Raw genomic sequence first — 16,871 nt, forward strand, 5'->3', positions numbered from 1 at the left:
CGCCAACCCGGACCCCGCTCTGCTTCAGCTCCCCGCCAGCCTGTCAGTTTCAGTCCGCTGCTGCCCGCAAACAGAGTGGAACAGCGGGGCAGAGGGAGACGAGAGGCAGGAAAACCCTGGGGCCATCAGAACGCATTGCGGGTGCTCCTTGGGGGCGCTTCTGCTCAGTTCTCCTTCCCACAGTGATTGGGGTGCTGAGGACAACGGAGGACGGGGAGGAGGCCTGAGTTGGGGGCGGGGAGGCTTGAGTCCCCTTTCTGATGCAGCTGGGCCGCCTCGAGGAAAGGCACCCCAACTGCAAGCCCGTTTCCTCAAATTGGGAATCAGAATAATGGTAATATTAATCATCAAACTAGCTCAGAGTTCTTGTGAAAGTGGAATAAAAAAAAAAAAAGGATGTGACAGTGCTTTGGTACATGCCCTACTAAAACTCAAGATGTTATCGGGGACGCGGGGCAGGAGGCCCTGTACTGGTCTCTGAGGGGGCTCCCCATGAACACACAATGGCCCGCAGGGGTTTGTGTTTCCCTCTGGGGCAGAGAGAGGTGTGCCACTGGCTTTAACAGCTCACAGACTATGGCAAAGCCCGGCACAGAGCTCTATCCTGGCCTGAGGATTAGCAACGATCCCTTCTTTGTATTGGGCTGGAGGAGTCTAAATGTAACTGTGATTGCAATATGGTAAGGAGCCGATGATGATGGGGCTGAGGAGGTGCAATTCAAGGACAAGTGTCCGTGTGGAATGGGCTTCCATTTCCCATAAGGAGTTTGGTGACCAGACATGCCGAGTAGCAGGGAGGATGCTGAGCCCAGCAGGATGAAGGTGAAAGGGCTGAGGATGTGGTTAAGATGCTGCTGGAGCCCTCTCCCGGCCTGCTCACTGATGTCACTTCTGGTTCTTCAGAGTCTGTGGTGAAGGGGGTGTATTTTTACATTCCGTGGAGGCAGAACAATTTTATTTTATTTTAATTACTTTTTATTTTATTTTTAAAATTTATTTTTGAGAGAGAGAGAGCAAGCAGGGCAGGAGCAGAGAGAGGGGGAGAATAGAGAATCCCAAGCAGGCGCCAGGCTCCATACCATAAACCGTGAGATCATGACCTGAGCTGAAATCAAGCATTGGAGGCTCAACTGAGCCACCCAGGTGCCCCACACAGGACGATTTTTGTGCAAGCATGTTTGTCACTGTACCCATTTTCCATCACTCTATTTATATTGTTTTGTATTATTTTTTGTTTTATTTGTATTTTTAAATTTGCTGAGGCGCTTAATATACTGCAAGCAATACTCCTTTTCTGGCCTACTGTCAGTACTTTTTCCAGTTTGTGTTTTAATTTGTTTATCATACTCTTGACACATTTTTTGGGGTTTAGTTGGTGTACAGTAAACTGAGCATATATAAAGTGTTCAATTTTATGAATTTGGAAACGTGTGTATCAGTGAAACCATTATCGTGATCAGACTAACATGCGTTTTTATCACCCTCTGAAGAGTCCTTCAGGCCTTTGGTAATCCCTTCTTTTTCTGCCCTCATCCACAGGCAACCCCTCCGTCTCCTTTCTGCCACTATAAATTAGTTTACATTTTCTAGAATGTTATATAAATGGAATTACACAGTATGTATTCTTTTTTGATCTGGCTTCTTTTACTCAGCATAATGATTTTAAGATTCGCCCATGTTGTTACATGTATGAAAAGGGTGTTCTTTGTTGTTGAGTAGAAGTCCATTGTATGGATATACCACTGTTTGTGTATCTGTTCACCTGTTGATGGACATCTGTATGTTTCCGGTTTGTGGGTATTAAAATTTTAGCTGCTGTGAATATTTGTGTTTAAGTCTTTGCATGTCAAGTGGGATTTTGATGGCTAGAGATGCAAACATGTTTCAGACAGAGGGAGTACATGGCCACAGGGAAGTAAAGACAGGACACAAACAAAGATTGGTGTTGTTGCCATCTGGGGTAGGCAGAATATAAGATATTAGCTCAGAGAGTAGGGGAGGAGAGAGATAGGTTGGAGTTGGATCTCAGAGGGCTTTGGAGTTGATGGTTTGGGCTTGTTTTATTCTATACACAATGGGGAGCCATGGCAATTTTTTTTTTTTTAAGCAGGAAAGACACAATTAGAATTTCAACTCTGTTCAGATTAATATCTCCTCAATCCATATTTTGCTGAATAGTTAAGCTAAATAGTCAGGTTGCTTTTAATGTTAGCATTGGGAAAAATTTGCTTAAGCTGAAGCTTGGAAGGAGCCAGTGGCAGAGCCCCAGGGACTTGGGATGAAAGTAATGTCCTTTATCTCTTATTTTCCCAATTGTATGATAAAATAATTATAATGAACTGTCCCTTGTGCAGGTATGCCTTTCTGTAGTGGAATATATGTATTCCAAAATGGTTTGTAAGATGTAAAAATGGATTTCTGGTAAATAAATTCTAATTTCTCATGTATTTCCATTGGAAAATTGGATATTCATTACTGTAGAAAAATGGCACCTTACAAAAATAATCCTTATAAAGTGAATTAGTCAGGGTCCCAAGAGGAAAAAGGCAACAACTCAAAATGGGATAAGGAAAAGGGACTTTTTTTTTTTAAATAATTTTTTTACAAAGGCATGAAGCTATACTGTGGGCCCATAAGAGACAGTGTGTGAGAGTCAGAAGGGACATGTGGAATGAGCATTTCTTATGGAACCTGAATGGAGACTTGTGTTCTCAGCTTCCCTTTGTTAAGGTAGAGATGATGCAAAACAAACAAACAAACAAACAAACAAACAAACAAATAATAAATAACACCTTGATCATATTCTCATCTTTGTCAATGGCTAAACCCAACTAGAAGCCAGAGATCATGGGATGTGGCCCTTCAATGGGGTCCTCGCAAGTAGAAAGTAGGCTGGAGAAGGATAAGAATACATTTGTGAGGTGTATGAAATCAACTTCTGTCACATTTGCCTCGGGCACCCCTTCCCCCTCCTGCTCTACTCTCCATTCTTCACTCCACTTTGCCTCTCAGGGTCACCCTTGCCCTTTGGTTTCTGGTTAGATTTGGCCAACAGGAGGCACCACCAGAAAGAGTGGTAGGGTATTAATTCCCCTGGCTCCCTCCTTGCTGTATTGCTGCAGGCTGGTTGTGCCCTGTACCAAAGGCCACAGCTGCTGTCAGGGAGTGTCTCCCTATAGAGCTACTTTCCCCCAGGGTCTGGCAACCTTTGTCCCTGTGGGTTCAGAAACGGTAATGAGTCCCTGATGTTTTAGCCCCGGGGACATCATCCCTGGTTAGTTTCATCTAAACTGCCAACTTCTTTATAAATAATTTCTTACCATCTCTCCTCTTTTACCTGGCTTGGATTGTTACCCATTTCCTGTCAGACTCTGATGGATAAAAAGTCAAATACAAGTAAAATTGCATTGGCTCTCTTAATATGCAAGTGACTCTCTGCATCTAGGTAGACTAACATGGCGCCTGGAAGAGTTGGCCCATTCCACATCTCCTGGCCTCGAGTTTCCATACAGATTGTATTAGAGCCTCAGGGATGCTCTTCTACTTCTGCCTCCTACACCTGACCGCTCCATCTTATCTGATCACTTTTGGGGAGCCTCCACTTCAGGCCTGCTTCTCACACATGCAGCCCTGTGCAAGGAGGCACAGCAATGGGGAACTTCAGTTTCCCTCTGCTTGCTCATAGCTGCATCCAGCCTATCCCAATTTGTGTTGTGCAGAAGTGAGATCTTTCCTTGAAAGACAAGGGAAGCCAGGCCATACGTTGGAGTAAGACTTGTTATTACAGTTTCTCCTACCAGTGAGCAGTTGTTAGCAACATGAACTGCATTATGGGTACGTTGACTAAAGATCACAGAATAGGAATAGTGGGTCAGTGGTTCATACCTGTTTTAATTTATCTTTTGATGCATGGCTCCATGTCTAATTCTCTGTCCATTTTTCTTAATTAGGTTGCTGGCATGTACCTTGCCATAGAATTTTTGTTCTCCTCAGAGTCCATCAACTTGCTCCCCACACTGCCCTGTCCAGGATCTCCTTGTCATTCCTTGTCTGGGCAAGGTGTTTTCTCTGGCTTCTGGTAGAGTTGCACACCAGAAAAGTTTCTCTTATGACTCCTGGTTTTCTTCAATTGATGGAGGGGTTAGGAAAGGCCAGGTGTCACTTAATATTATTGAGCTCATAGACCTTATGAGGCCAGGTGCCTGGTTACACACAAAACACAAACAACAATCATAAAATATTCAAGATATTTGAACATGAAAATGAATGGAAACCAGGAGTAAGTTTATTTATTCAACAAATATTTATTGAATATATACTATGTGTCCAGCATTGTTCTAGTTACCAGGGAATGGATTGGGTCCATGGACTATTTCCAGCCTAATGGTATTAGTATTAGGCTACTGTCGATAGGTATGATTAGATATTAGTGGCTTATTGAGGTATTGGTAAGTCACCAGCTAATTAAATAATTAACTTACAGACTATTTAGCACATACAATGGGAATTTATTGGGCTTGGTAAGGTTAACTCTGAGGAATGTTAATGCAGTTTATTTAGAACCTTATCACATCATCACACTTGCAAGGTAGCATGTTATCAGACTGTATTGTGTATTGTGGTTGAGAAGACAAGATTTGCAGTGAGAAAAGCTGGTCTTCAAAATCTGACTCTGCTGCCACTGTCTGTGGGATTGTGGGAAAGTTAAGTAACCACTCTCTCCCTTAGTTCTGTTCCTTATCAAATGGGAATAACTGGAGTATCTACCTCGGGTAGATGCTTCCTAAATGGTAACTGATACAGACACAACCCTTATGACCTGCACAGTCTGTCTTTGAATTGTAGTTATTTTTGTACTTTGCATCGCCTCTGATTGCATGTAATTTGTCTTAATCCACTCAGGCTGCTCTCAGAGAATATCATCAACTGCGTGGCTTATACAGAAGAAAGATTTATTCCTCATAGTTTTAGAGTCTGGGAAGTTTAAGATCAAGGTGCCAGCTGAGTTGATGTCTGGTGAGAGCCTGCTTCCTGGTTCATAGACAACTATGACAACTATATGTGTCCTCATATATGAGCAGGAGAGAGGGAGATAGTTGGAGAGGGGCGGGGGGTGGGGAGGAGAGAGAGAGGGAGAGAGAGAGAGAGAGAGAGAGAAAGAATCTTAAGCAGGCTCCATGCTTAGTACAGAACCCGATGTGGGGCTCAATCCCACGACCCTGGGATCATGACCTTAGCTGAAATCAAGAGTCAGATACTCAACCACATGAGCCACCCAGGCACCCCTGTGGGGTCTTTTTTATGAAGGTACTCATCCCAATCATGAGGCTCCACCTTCATGACCTAATCGCCTCTCAAAAGGCCCTGCCGCCTAATGCCATCACATCTGGGGGACACGAACATTCAGTCCATAATGTACCTTTAGTGTATCCCTGTGTTTCTCATGATGCCTAACATAGGAGCTTGACTGGCAATTACTGAAAAATGCAAAATAGCTGCTACCACTTACCAAATGCTTACTACATGGTAAGCATGTAAGGTGGTACTGTTCTGACCTTTGACGTAAGAATAGTCCTATGAAGGAGAAACCACTATTATTACAGTTTCACAGTTGAGAGAATGAAGGTACAAAGAATGTTAAGATTATAGAGATAGTAAGAGACAGAGTATGAATTTGAACCCACAGGCTAACCACTGCGTTAAAATATCTCCCAGAGATGTGTTTGATGGGGCCCTGTACTGAGGCAATTACAGTAGGCATATAAGGATGGATAAAGACAGCTGCACAGAACCTCACTTTCTCCACACTGGGGAACGGTACAACTTCCTTATGTCTCTATTTGCTTCCTTATTTGTCCTTATTTTGTTCCAAGGCCTGTTCAAGTCTGGCATCTGCATTTGAAGAAGTTGTTGCTGACTCTTTAGAGTAGATTTGCTTATTCTTTTTCCTGTACTCTTGCAGATTTACCTGGACTCTCATAGTCTCTGTTATGCTTTGCAAAAGTCAGGGCTTAGATTATGCTATGGAGCAGAGTGAACCCAACTAACTGAGTATGTGCTCGTGACTTTTTAAGTTCTTGTCAACTCTTGTCAACTCTTGCTGCCCAGAAGGCCCTCCAACTCAAGAGATGGTGGTCTGGGACCCTGAGGAAAGAACACTGACCTGGGACTCAGGTATTTGGCCTTAATTGTGGTTCTGCTTTTCATTAGCCAAAGGTCATACACAAGGAGTTCAACCTCTCTGAGCTTCACTATCTATTCGTGTAATAGGAAGGCTTTTCCCAGCTTGACATTTCTGATTGCATGTAATTTCTGCCCTATTTATTTAAGGGCTGGCCATGTGCTAAGCACAGCTAAGTATGAGTGAAATATGATTTTTGCCCTTAAGGAACTCTTGGTCTGGTGGGCCTGGGGAATTGATATGTTGAAAAGGGGATAATCAGGCATCAGAACAAACTGAGGTGCCAGTTAAGAATGCAGATTCCTGGGCGCCACCTCCAACATATTGAATTAGACTCTGGTTCTTATGCACAATAAGGTGGAGGACTCTTGCTGTGCTGTATTTGGATGCTGGTGGTGATGGAGCACAGATGGAATGCCCAGCAAGAGGTAACTGCCCCACAGAGGATGGCATCCGTCCCTGTACCACCTTCATGTTCTTTGCCATAACTATGTAAGCCTGCTCTGTCATTTACTTAATAGTTTTCTTTAGATTCATTTATTTAATGATCTGAAATATACTTATTTAAAATCAAAAATTTATGCCGTAAGTGTAGATGGTAAACAAATACTGCTTGTCATGATAGAAGGGAACTGCAAAGGGAGCACAGTGGGAAAACAGGTTACGCAATGCCTTTGAGTCCACATTTTCCCAGTTAAAGTAGGAAATTAGCAAATGTTAGAGAGATGTGAGCTTGTGCTCAGAGAGTAAAAGAGGAGTTACTGAACGGAGGTCAATTTGATGTCTGTGGTGCTAAACACTTGCATGTTGAACAAGAAGAGAGCTTTGCAAATTTATTTCTTGACCCTTCCTCAGAAAACACTATACGGAAAGACTAGTGTGTAAAACAGATTAAAAGCAACAATAACAAAACACAAAACAAAACAGCCTCTCTGAAAAAAGCCAGGATAGGGGACCCATTCCCTACTATGTCAGAACCCAAAGCGTTCAGACTGCACTTGGAGAAACACTGGCTTTAGGGACCTGGGGGGCCTGGGGGCATGGGAAGTACCCAGAGCTGGAGGACTTGGCTACAAGGACAGGACTCTGCAACCTCAAGGACAGTGGGGACAGTAGAAGCATAAGGGGTAGGTGAGGGAGAATGATCAGAAGAAATTAGCCATACTCGGGGTAGGACGAGGGTTATGAGATTTCTGACCTAAGAATGAGGCTATTTTATTTTACTAGTTTCTTTAGATCTATGGAGGCAACAAGGCAGCGTTCTCTTGGTCTAGAGCAAATAGCTGGGTTTGTCCTTTGGTTCAGGAGGTTCAAGGGAAATCCAGGCATGGTGGTTAAGAGAGCTGAATTTGTATTCCAGATTATTTGTTACGGAAAAGGTTTCTGGAATTTGGGATTACTTGAGGCCTGGCTCCTGCCCTGTCGCTCTGGTGAATCAGGGAATCTTTGGAGCCTAGAAAGAAACATCATATGATGATCATTCTAACCACTTCTTGGGAATCTTTTATGACACCTAATTGAAAGCCTTTTTGACTCTGGGAAAAAGTCTATGGTGAATCAGTGTGCTTAATTTTGGAGGAAAACCAGAATTAGATTAAGTCATAATTTTTAACATGAGAAGTTCAGTCAAGATAATAGCCAACTGTAGTGAACATTGTAGGGGTTCAGAATGAGTTACCCCAAGATAGTCAACTTTGGCACACAGATTATTTTGAGTTAAAAACAATCAAGGCCCAAAAGACTCAAGAACTTTCACTTTCCCTCTAACTGCCTAAAAGATAGAGGACATGCTCCAGGAAGAGAGCTAACACCCGAGATATCTACATTACAGTATGAACTAGTTATGGTAGACAGGGAGGAACCTAGCAAGGCCAGTTTGATCAAAGTCTTTTCTATGTCTCACTGTTTCTGGATGGCCCCCAAAACACTTGTTCACCAAACATTTACTCTTTCCATTTGTCTTGTGAATTGCCTTTCTTCCCTTTGAAGCCCCAGAACCCTACCCTTTCCTCCTTAGTTCAGGATGACATATGTACCTCATGTTGCCCAACTGGTTCGCAATCTCATGCTTATGTGCATTCCTCATATGTATGAAATTAAAATTGATTTTCTCCTATTAATCTGTCTCATGTCAATTTGATTTTTATACCAGTCAGAAGAACCTTAAAGGGCATAGAAACATTTTTCTTAACCAAGAATATTGTGGCATTCCTCCTAGATCCCCTTTCTGGGGCCAATATGCCCATCCCCGCCCCTGGGAGCACTGGTTTACGAAGGGCTCAGAGTTGCATCTCCTGCTCAGATTTGCCCTTGGCAACAGAGAACGGCCTCTTCCAAAGTTATATTCCCCTCAGGAGGAATCCTGCCTGATGACTGGCTGATATAGGAATACAAAGGCTGACCCCTTGGCTTCACTCTGGGACAACCCTGAAGGGCCATCCTAGCTTAAGAGTCTTCTGTGGGGTTGATTCAGGTCTCAGTTGCAAGCTCATCCTAGGTCAGCTCCCATCTTCCTGCATTCTTGGTGACATCATGATATAAAACCAGACAATGGAATTAAATAATATTAAGTTTCCAGGAAAGTGAAATTCTCCTCAGGAGTAAGGATGCCTCCAGGCAACAAAACTGCTCAGAGCTGTAGAACCTGTCTTCCAAGCCTCCTGTATGGGGTGGCTCTCCCTGTATTCAGGGGACAAATAATAAAGGCAAGTGAATGCTGATAACACCTGAATGTGTGTACATAGATACACAATTCCAATATAAAAGTGGCATCCGTGTCCATCGGTGTGTACATCTGTTCCAGATCCAGTTTATACTCCTTCCTGATTTGCTCAGTCTCAACTATCCTCTAGTTTTGGCTGTCTGATCAGTGAAGAACTCCAGCTGCTTCCTCTGTCACCTCATCTCCTAACACTGCCATCTGTCTCAGCCTCCCCCGAGTGAGGACCAGACTTTGGCAAGGCCTCTGTAACGTCTGCTGTGGTGGTAGCCACAACAGCTCCAGTGTGTAGGGGTGACCTGATGCACCCACAGAGGCATAGGTGCCCTCATGTCTGGTTGCAGAGGAAGCACCAAGTCATGGGCATGGTGCTTGGTTTCCCCAGTGGCTGCCCTAAGGATGTGGATGACACAACCTGGACATGTAGAAACAGGAATTTTATTTTATTTTATTTTATTTTTAATATTTTTGACATTTATTTATTTTTGAGACAGAGACAGCATGAATGGGGGAGGGTCAGAGAAAGAGGGAGACACAGAATCTGAAACAGGCCCCAGGCTCAGAGCTGTCAGCACAGAGCCCTACGCGGGGCTCGAACCCACGGACCGTGAGATCATGACCTGAGCCGAAGTCGGACGCTTAACTGACTGAACCACCCAGGTGCCCCGAAACAGGAATTGTAATGCCCATTGGATGAAGTTTGACCAAAGAGAGCCAGGAGACAGAAAGGAACCAACAAATAAATGACTCCCTTTTTCTCCTTCCTGGTGCCACAAATTCCATGTAGTCTTTCTGGAGACTTCCATTGTGACTAAACAACGGCTGTTTTGTTTTGTGAAGCTGTAGCCAGCTCGGTATTTGTCTCTGTTCTTTCCCACCTCACTTCCCTTTTCCCCCTCACCCTGGTGGCCCTGTGATTGTATCGCTAGTAATATGTTGGCTCATCAGATTTGCATCAGACTGCTTTCTTGGGAACCTGGGGTAAGGCAGCATCTGAGAGTTTTCATGTACATTGAAATGAATATTTTATATTTAAGTACTGTGTTTAGCATTCAAATGTGAATAAAACACCAACATGAGCATAACAACTGAACTGAATATGTGCAACAATTGAATAAGTGTATTAACATCTGAACAGACCTGGGGAAGAGCTAAAATGGGGATGCAGAGCTTGTGGGGGTCGTACATGTTAAAACTGGTGCATTGGTTATCTATTGCTGCATTACAAATCACCCCAAAATACAGCAGCTGAAAACAGCAAACATTTATTATCTGACAGTTTCTAAGTGGGTCAGGAATCTGGAAGTAGCTGAGCCAGCGATTCTGGCTCAAGGTCCCTCAAGAGGCTGCAGTCAAGTTGTCAGCTCAAGGTTCCGCTGGGGGAGAATCTGCTTTCATGCTCACTTCTGTGGCTATGGCAGACCTTAGGTACTCACCATGTGGGCTCTTCACAGGGCTGCCTTGCAACGTGGCAGCTTGCTGTTTCTACAGAGAGCAAAGGGGATCCCCAAAATGAAGCCATAGCCTTTTTATAACTGCATCTTGGAAGTGACATACCATCATTTCTGCCATAATCTATTCATTAGAAGTGAATTGATAAATCCAGACAGCACTTAAGGGGAGGGGATTATGCAAAAGTATAAATACCAGAGGGGGGGATGATTGGGGATATTTTAGAGATTACCTATCACAATGAGCATTCTCTTCCAGTGTAATTTATACCAACTGCCTCTGCTTAGTCTTAGAGAAATCTCTTCATGTCTTATCTCAAGATTCCCTTGGATTTGTTCTGATGATTATTCTGAATGAGCTGACTAATTCTGCTGTTTTTGTTTCCAGTTGTGTGGGATCTGAAAATCCCAATTTTCCTAACTGTGTTTGTGATGGTATTTTGTTCAAAGCTGGGAGAAGTATGGCATTTATGTGGGAGCAAAGGTGGACAAGGCTCTATTGGAATGCCATGAGGACAAATCACCCTGAGAGTGAAACTATAGGCCTGAGAAATGAGGACAGAACTTTCTAGGTGGCATGGCCAATCTTGCCTTTGTGTTTACGAGGCAGAGAGTTTCATGCAGCACTACCCACTGAGACCTGCTATCTCAGTATTGCCCTAGGTACTGTGAGGAACGCACAGATGAATTAAGACAGAATCCCTGTCTTCATGAAAGTTATTTACAAGAGCCTAGAGCTCAGAGAGGGAGGTCAAAGCTACAAGGGGCATATATTTGGTAAAAACATCAAACTATGGGACTATTATAGGGGAGTGGGTGTAGATAGAGCCCAAAGGGGCTGAAGACAGATCACTGGGCACTCCAATATTTAGTGATTGGGAAGACCTAGAAGGGAAGGGAAGTCAGGAAGTCTCATCTTATTTGTCCTTAAACAACATTTGACCCAGCTTGGTTAGTACCTTGTTATGAGACTGGCTCTGGCTCCCCCTGAAACCCAGTTGCAGGTCCCCACACCCCCAGTTTAGAATAACCACAACCTCAGGGGCTCTCAGCAATAGTTTTTTTTTTTAATTTTTATTGTAAATCGACTCCTTTTTAGAATGGTTTTAGGTTCACAGCAAAACTGAGCAGAAGGTACAGAGATTTCCCATAGACCCCTATTCCCATATATGCATGGCCTCCCCTACCAGAGTGGTACATTTGTTATAACTGATAAACCCACAGTAACACATCATAACCACCCAAAGTGCATAGTTTACATTAGGGTTCACTCTTGGTGGTGTATGTTCTATAGGGTTTGGACAAATGTATAATGACATGTATGTACCATTCTAGTATCACACAGAGTAGTTGCACAGCCCTAAAAAAATTGCTCAGCAGTTTTTAAACCCTTTTTGTAACAGAAAAGTGGAGGGGGTTGGGGAAGTAGAGGGGAGCCACTCTACATGTGGCTTCAAGGATAAAGCAAGATGTCATCCTCAGTCTCACAAAGGACACTTAGGCTGACCACTGCCACTGTCTGTCCCTGCACCCTGGCCTGCCCGGTTATGGCTTCAGTCCTGCTCACTCTTACTCTGTTTCTCTGTTCCCTTTACAACATGTGGGAAGATTTATCTGGTTTTTGAGTCAAGCTATCCATGTTTAAATGTTTTCTAAAAAACATGTTATCTGTAAGTGCTATGTGTTAGAGCAGATATGTCCACCAAAATTTGAACTTACTGCATCATCTTGACTGCAAGTTTCTGTATTGAGCAAAATTTGCTTTCTTTTGGGTGTGAGTGATCCCTGAATCTCAGATTCCAAGAGTTGAGTGTGATGAAGGCACATGAAGACTGAATTTTATTTAGGTCATACCAGAGGGAGGTGGGTGATCATTATAGCTGAGGGAGTACTGAATTTTGATTGTGAAATAAGAAAAATAGTATCTTGCTTTGCACTGAGTCTTAATGAAATGGTATATGTGGAGGTGCCTTGGAAATTGTAAAGTGTCCTATGAGTTATAATTGTGGCCAAAGAAGTGTCATCAACAGGGAGGAGACTCTTTCCAAAGATTTGATTCACAGAAACCTAGGGTACTCAGTCTAATTTATTCAAACAAAGTGTGGTAGGCAGAACCCTGGGTTTAAAAAAATGCACATTCACTCCTCATTCATCCCTCCCTTCAGGCTCTAGGGCTGTAACCAGATATGGACCTGAAGTCATGTCAAAATGAAGGGAGAACCTCTGGCCAATAAAATCAACCTTTCAAACTGGTCCAAAGATTTGGAGCCTAGATCTCTGGTAAATGACTGGCTGAATTTTCTGATTCAACTGGTAAGATGTTTTGGGGTTGCATAGACACTACTTAAGAGATCAAGGGTCAAACAACAAATGGAGAGTTTAATTGGGCTTAAAACTTAGAGTGCTTGTGTTGAGCCAGGCTGAGCTCACCACCCAGTTCTTGGGAGGGGCCTCTGAGTCTGTAGGATGGAAGCTGGGGAGTCAGGGAGATGAGTCCTGGAAGGAGCTCAACCAGGTTCATTTTTCTGGGCGTTAGTCAGGGAGCTCCTTCCTGTCATCCTGGTCCTCTGAGTCTTCCCAGCTCCATTTTAAGTGTCAGCAGTGATGGATCACTTCCTAAGGGATGCCCCTTCCTTTAATGCACCTGGTCTCTGGGGAGCTGTTCTTTCCTGCTCTTCTCCCTGGATGCTTCTTTTCGGGTCAAGGCCACCCTGGGGACACTCAGCTTATCAAGACCAACCTATTCTCATTCCCAGAATCATTTCACAGACTGAGATCAAAGAGGCTCAGAGGCCTGCATGGCAGGAAGAAGGCTCAGGAAATAGAAGCCAGAATTATTAGGGGAAAACTGAGACACGGAAGGGAAAAATGAAGAGACCTCTCCATAGCACATTGTCTCAATGAGATAATACATGCAGAATGCTTAGAACAGCACTTGACACACAATTAATACTCAAAAGATGTTAGGGATTATGATGATTATTATCATCATTACCATCTGAGTTTCTCATAGAAGTTTGTTCCTTTTCACTTTGTAAGAGAGATCTCTGAATCTAGTGAGATAATGGATACAAAGCTCCTAGCATTGGGCTTGAAAGTTGGTGCTCAACCCAAGTTTTCTTCTATGTATGTGTCTTCTTCTAGTCTTCTCTGTATCTGCCACAGTGCCTAGCATAAAGCTGATGCTGGATTCAGTCTCCTGGCTGAATAAAGAAGCTTCATTTTATTTGACATACCAACAAACAGGCTGTTCCTTAATGGTTCTCAGTTGAGAGAACTGTTTTCCTAGAAAGGGGAACCATGGCCACTCATACCACTGCATGGTAACACGGGTTGGATGTCTGCAAAGATAAGGACTGCCATTTTTTTCTCCTCACTGGGAAATCCAGGGTGAATGTGTCCTCCAACCTTTCTTCCAGGAAGCAATACAGCCTTCCTGGATTTCTCAGTGAGTGTTGATAGCTGCTCTCTGCATTACATCCCCACTTACCTCCTTCCACCCCTAACTGGCTGCCCACAAAATACTGCCCCTGAATTTCACTTAGTCCTCATACTACCTTGTGGCTAAGCAATATCCTGACCCCTCTCTCAGAAAGCTGCCATTTCAGACCTATTTCCTGCCTCTCCAGGACCTGAGCTGTAAGAGACTCTGAAGCTCATACAGTTGAAAAGACTAATCCAGTCAACCAATCAATGAAGAAGCACAGCTGCAATCAGAACACAGGGCTTTAGACTCTCCATCCAGTGCTCTTTCCATTTTACCTAATCTAGCTCTCACTTCCTTTCAAATGTGTGACCCATGTGAGGTTCCTTTTCCTTTTGTTCTTAGTTGACTATCGAAAAGGGAATGAGTTACTTAAGCTCAGCATGAATAACATCTCCCAGAGATGCGGCTACTTTTCAAGGCTACCCTAATGTGGTATCTCAGGTTGGATGGCAGAGTGTCTCTCAAGAAGGAGTCTCTTTAGGGGATGAGAAGAACCTGTGGGATGGCTGGGAAGTTGGCTGGGAATTGGTGGTGGGTGGATGAGCTCCAGAATTGAGAGCCTGGATCATTTGTCAGCAGGTTGCCAGACAAGGGTATGTCATGGTTTGGCTTCATCATAGTTTATGCTGAATATCCCTTTCCTCTCAGTCGATCTGTAGTAGTTTAATTTATTTATTGAAAGTACAGGTGACAGAACAGACCTGCTTGAATGTTCTTTTTGATCATTCCTTGGGTCCCCTCTCTGGATGGCAGAAAGGCCAAGTACGTACATTAGGGTAAAGTAATCAGTCAGCCCTGGCTTCCCATACTGGCTCTCCTGATCTACCAGTTATATTAGCCTAGTCAGGATAATAATACCTATGGGTTGTTGTGGGACTAAATATAATGTATGTACATAGCAGGTGTTTCATAAATAGTAGTTAATATTGTCATGAACATTGTTAATTATATAATCTTGGGCAAGTTACTTAACCTCCCTGAGCCCCAGCCTCTCCTCTGTAAATTAGGGATAATTTTATTTTTAGTATAATCAAATGTATCAAACTTTTTTTTAAAGAAAAGGTTGTTTTGGGCTCTGAGGCTGTAAAGATTCAAGCTTCCTATTACTTTTATAGTCATGTGCACCTTTCTTGCCTCAAAAAGTTCTTTCTAGACGTTAACATCACTTTGTAACACAGAGTTTTGCTTGCATACCTCCTGTGATAACTAAGGAATATCTAGTGCTTTAGCTAGGACCTGAAGTGCCCCATGTGTCATGTGTCCTATGGGAACCATGCCATGGAGCTTCATATAGTCCCTATGAAATAGATTCTAGAGAAATTCTACTTTATACACAAAGAAGTAGCCTTACAGTGGTATGTAGCCTAAGAGTGGACGGGTTTTTTTGCTTATGGCAGACATGTTAGCTGATCTTTTTAATCCCCTCCTGCCTTGCCCCCTTTGGCTACAAAGTGTGGGAAAGCTAAATGCTCATTCTCCCAGCCTTCCATGCACTAGAAGTGATCATCTGCCAGTACTGGCCAATGAGGCCTAAGTGGGGCTTTCTGGTTCCTTCAGGAAAAATCTTTGTTTTCTTAATAAAATGGACAGATTTACAGGAATGACATCCTTTCTCCCTTCTATCTTTCTTGAATGCAGATGTGATCCTTGGAGCAGGGGCAGCTATCCTGAGACTTAGTGACAAAAAGCCAAGAAGCTAAGCCTGGCAGAGTGGGAAGATAGAAAGATCCAGACTTCCTGGTGGCATTATTGAGGTCTAAACAAATAACCACCTACCTCCAATTAACTCTCTAAAATGAAAAGCTATATGAACATCCATATTGTCCATATGTGGGGAGGTGTGAGTCCTCTTTATGCCGAGAGAGGGTAATAGAACTTCTTGGCTCTGTCTCAGGGCAGAGTGAAAGGGATGGCTGAATGCACAGCTAGGAAGTTTGTTTTTTTTACATTACTGAGTTTTGAACACATTTCTCGGACAATCTCCACAGAGGGCCCTGCTATGAGCTGTCCGCCAGGGTGGTGCTGATATGCACATAAGCTGCCTAGCTAGTGAGGATCCTAAGAGCTGTCCCTACTACAGCCACAGCACGGCAGCAGCAAGGAAATGACAAGGTGTGTGTGTGTGTGTGTGTGTGTGTGTGTGTGTGTCTGTGTTTCTACCATTCAAGTGAGAGTCATTCGTCATAACTGGGATAGCTCACTGGCTATGGCATTTTCAAATATTCTTCATAAAGAAAAGAGAATCTTATGGGGATGGGGGCTAGAGTTCTTGTGCAAGCCCCACTGACAACTGTATGAGAGCCTGATTTATTTCCCAGCCCCTTTGGTTCAATGTGGGATACAACAAGGGGGTCTATGAAGTCTAATCACGTGGGCAATTGGTTCTGATTTTCAGGTAGATGAGGAATAAAATCCTGAAACATCTCAAGGACATGTCCCACAGGAGCCTTCTTCTGGGACACACTGTCATGAGGACATATCTGGATCACAAGAACAGCCTTTAGGGTTTGATTTTTCCTTTGAGAACCTGAAAGATTGGACATTTTGCTCATCCTTTTTGCTGTCCTGTCTTGTCACAACCTTACCAAAGAGGGCATAGCACATAATTTTTCCCCCTCTCCTCCCATTCCTTGGTGAATGCACAATCCTAAGCATTTTTGCTGAGAGTGATTCCAGAGATACTGACATGGATAGAAACAAAACAAAAACCAAACATAGGTCAGTTGCTAAGTTACATGAAGTCGTAAAAGCTTTTGAGAAATAGCTGGTACTGATCTTGGTTGAAATCTAAATGGAGCTTCTTTTGACTCTATTTAACCCCTTTCTGACCCTTTCACAGGCCCATCTCTTGGATTTTTTTTTCATCCCTTGAATTGATTTGATTCACTGGACTGGTGCTTTTGTATCTCTCAACCTCCTTCTCATTCAGCCTTTGGCTATAGAAAGGCAGCAATCCACTTTATGGAAACTGCGAGGTACTCAGGAAGACAAGGACGATCCTAGGGGGCTAATGAGAAGTGAAATATGCTGGTT

This window comes from Herpailurus yagouaroundi, unplaced genomic scaffold (assembly GCF_014898765.1).
Source record: "Herpailurus yagouaroundi ecotype Mexico unplaced genomic scaffold, PumYag 28, whole genome shotgun sequence".
In the NCBI taxonomy this organism is placed as follows: domain Eukaryota; kingdom Metazoa; phylum Chordata; class Mammalia; order Carnivora; family Felidae; genus Herpailurus; species Herpailurus yagouaroundi.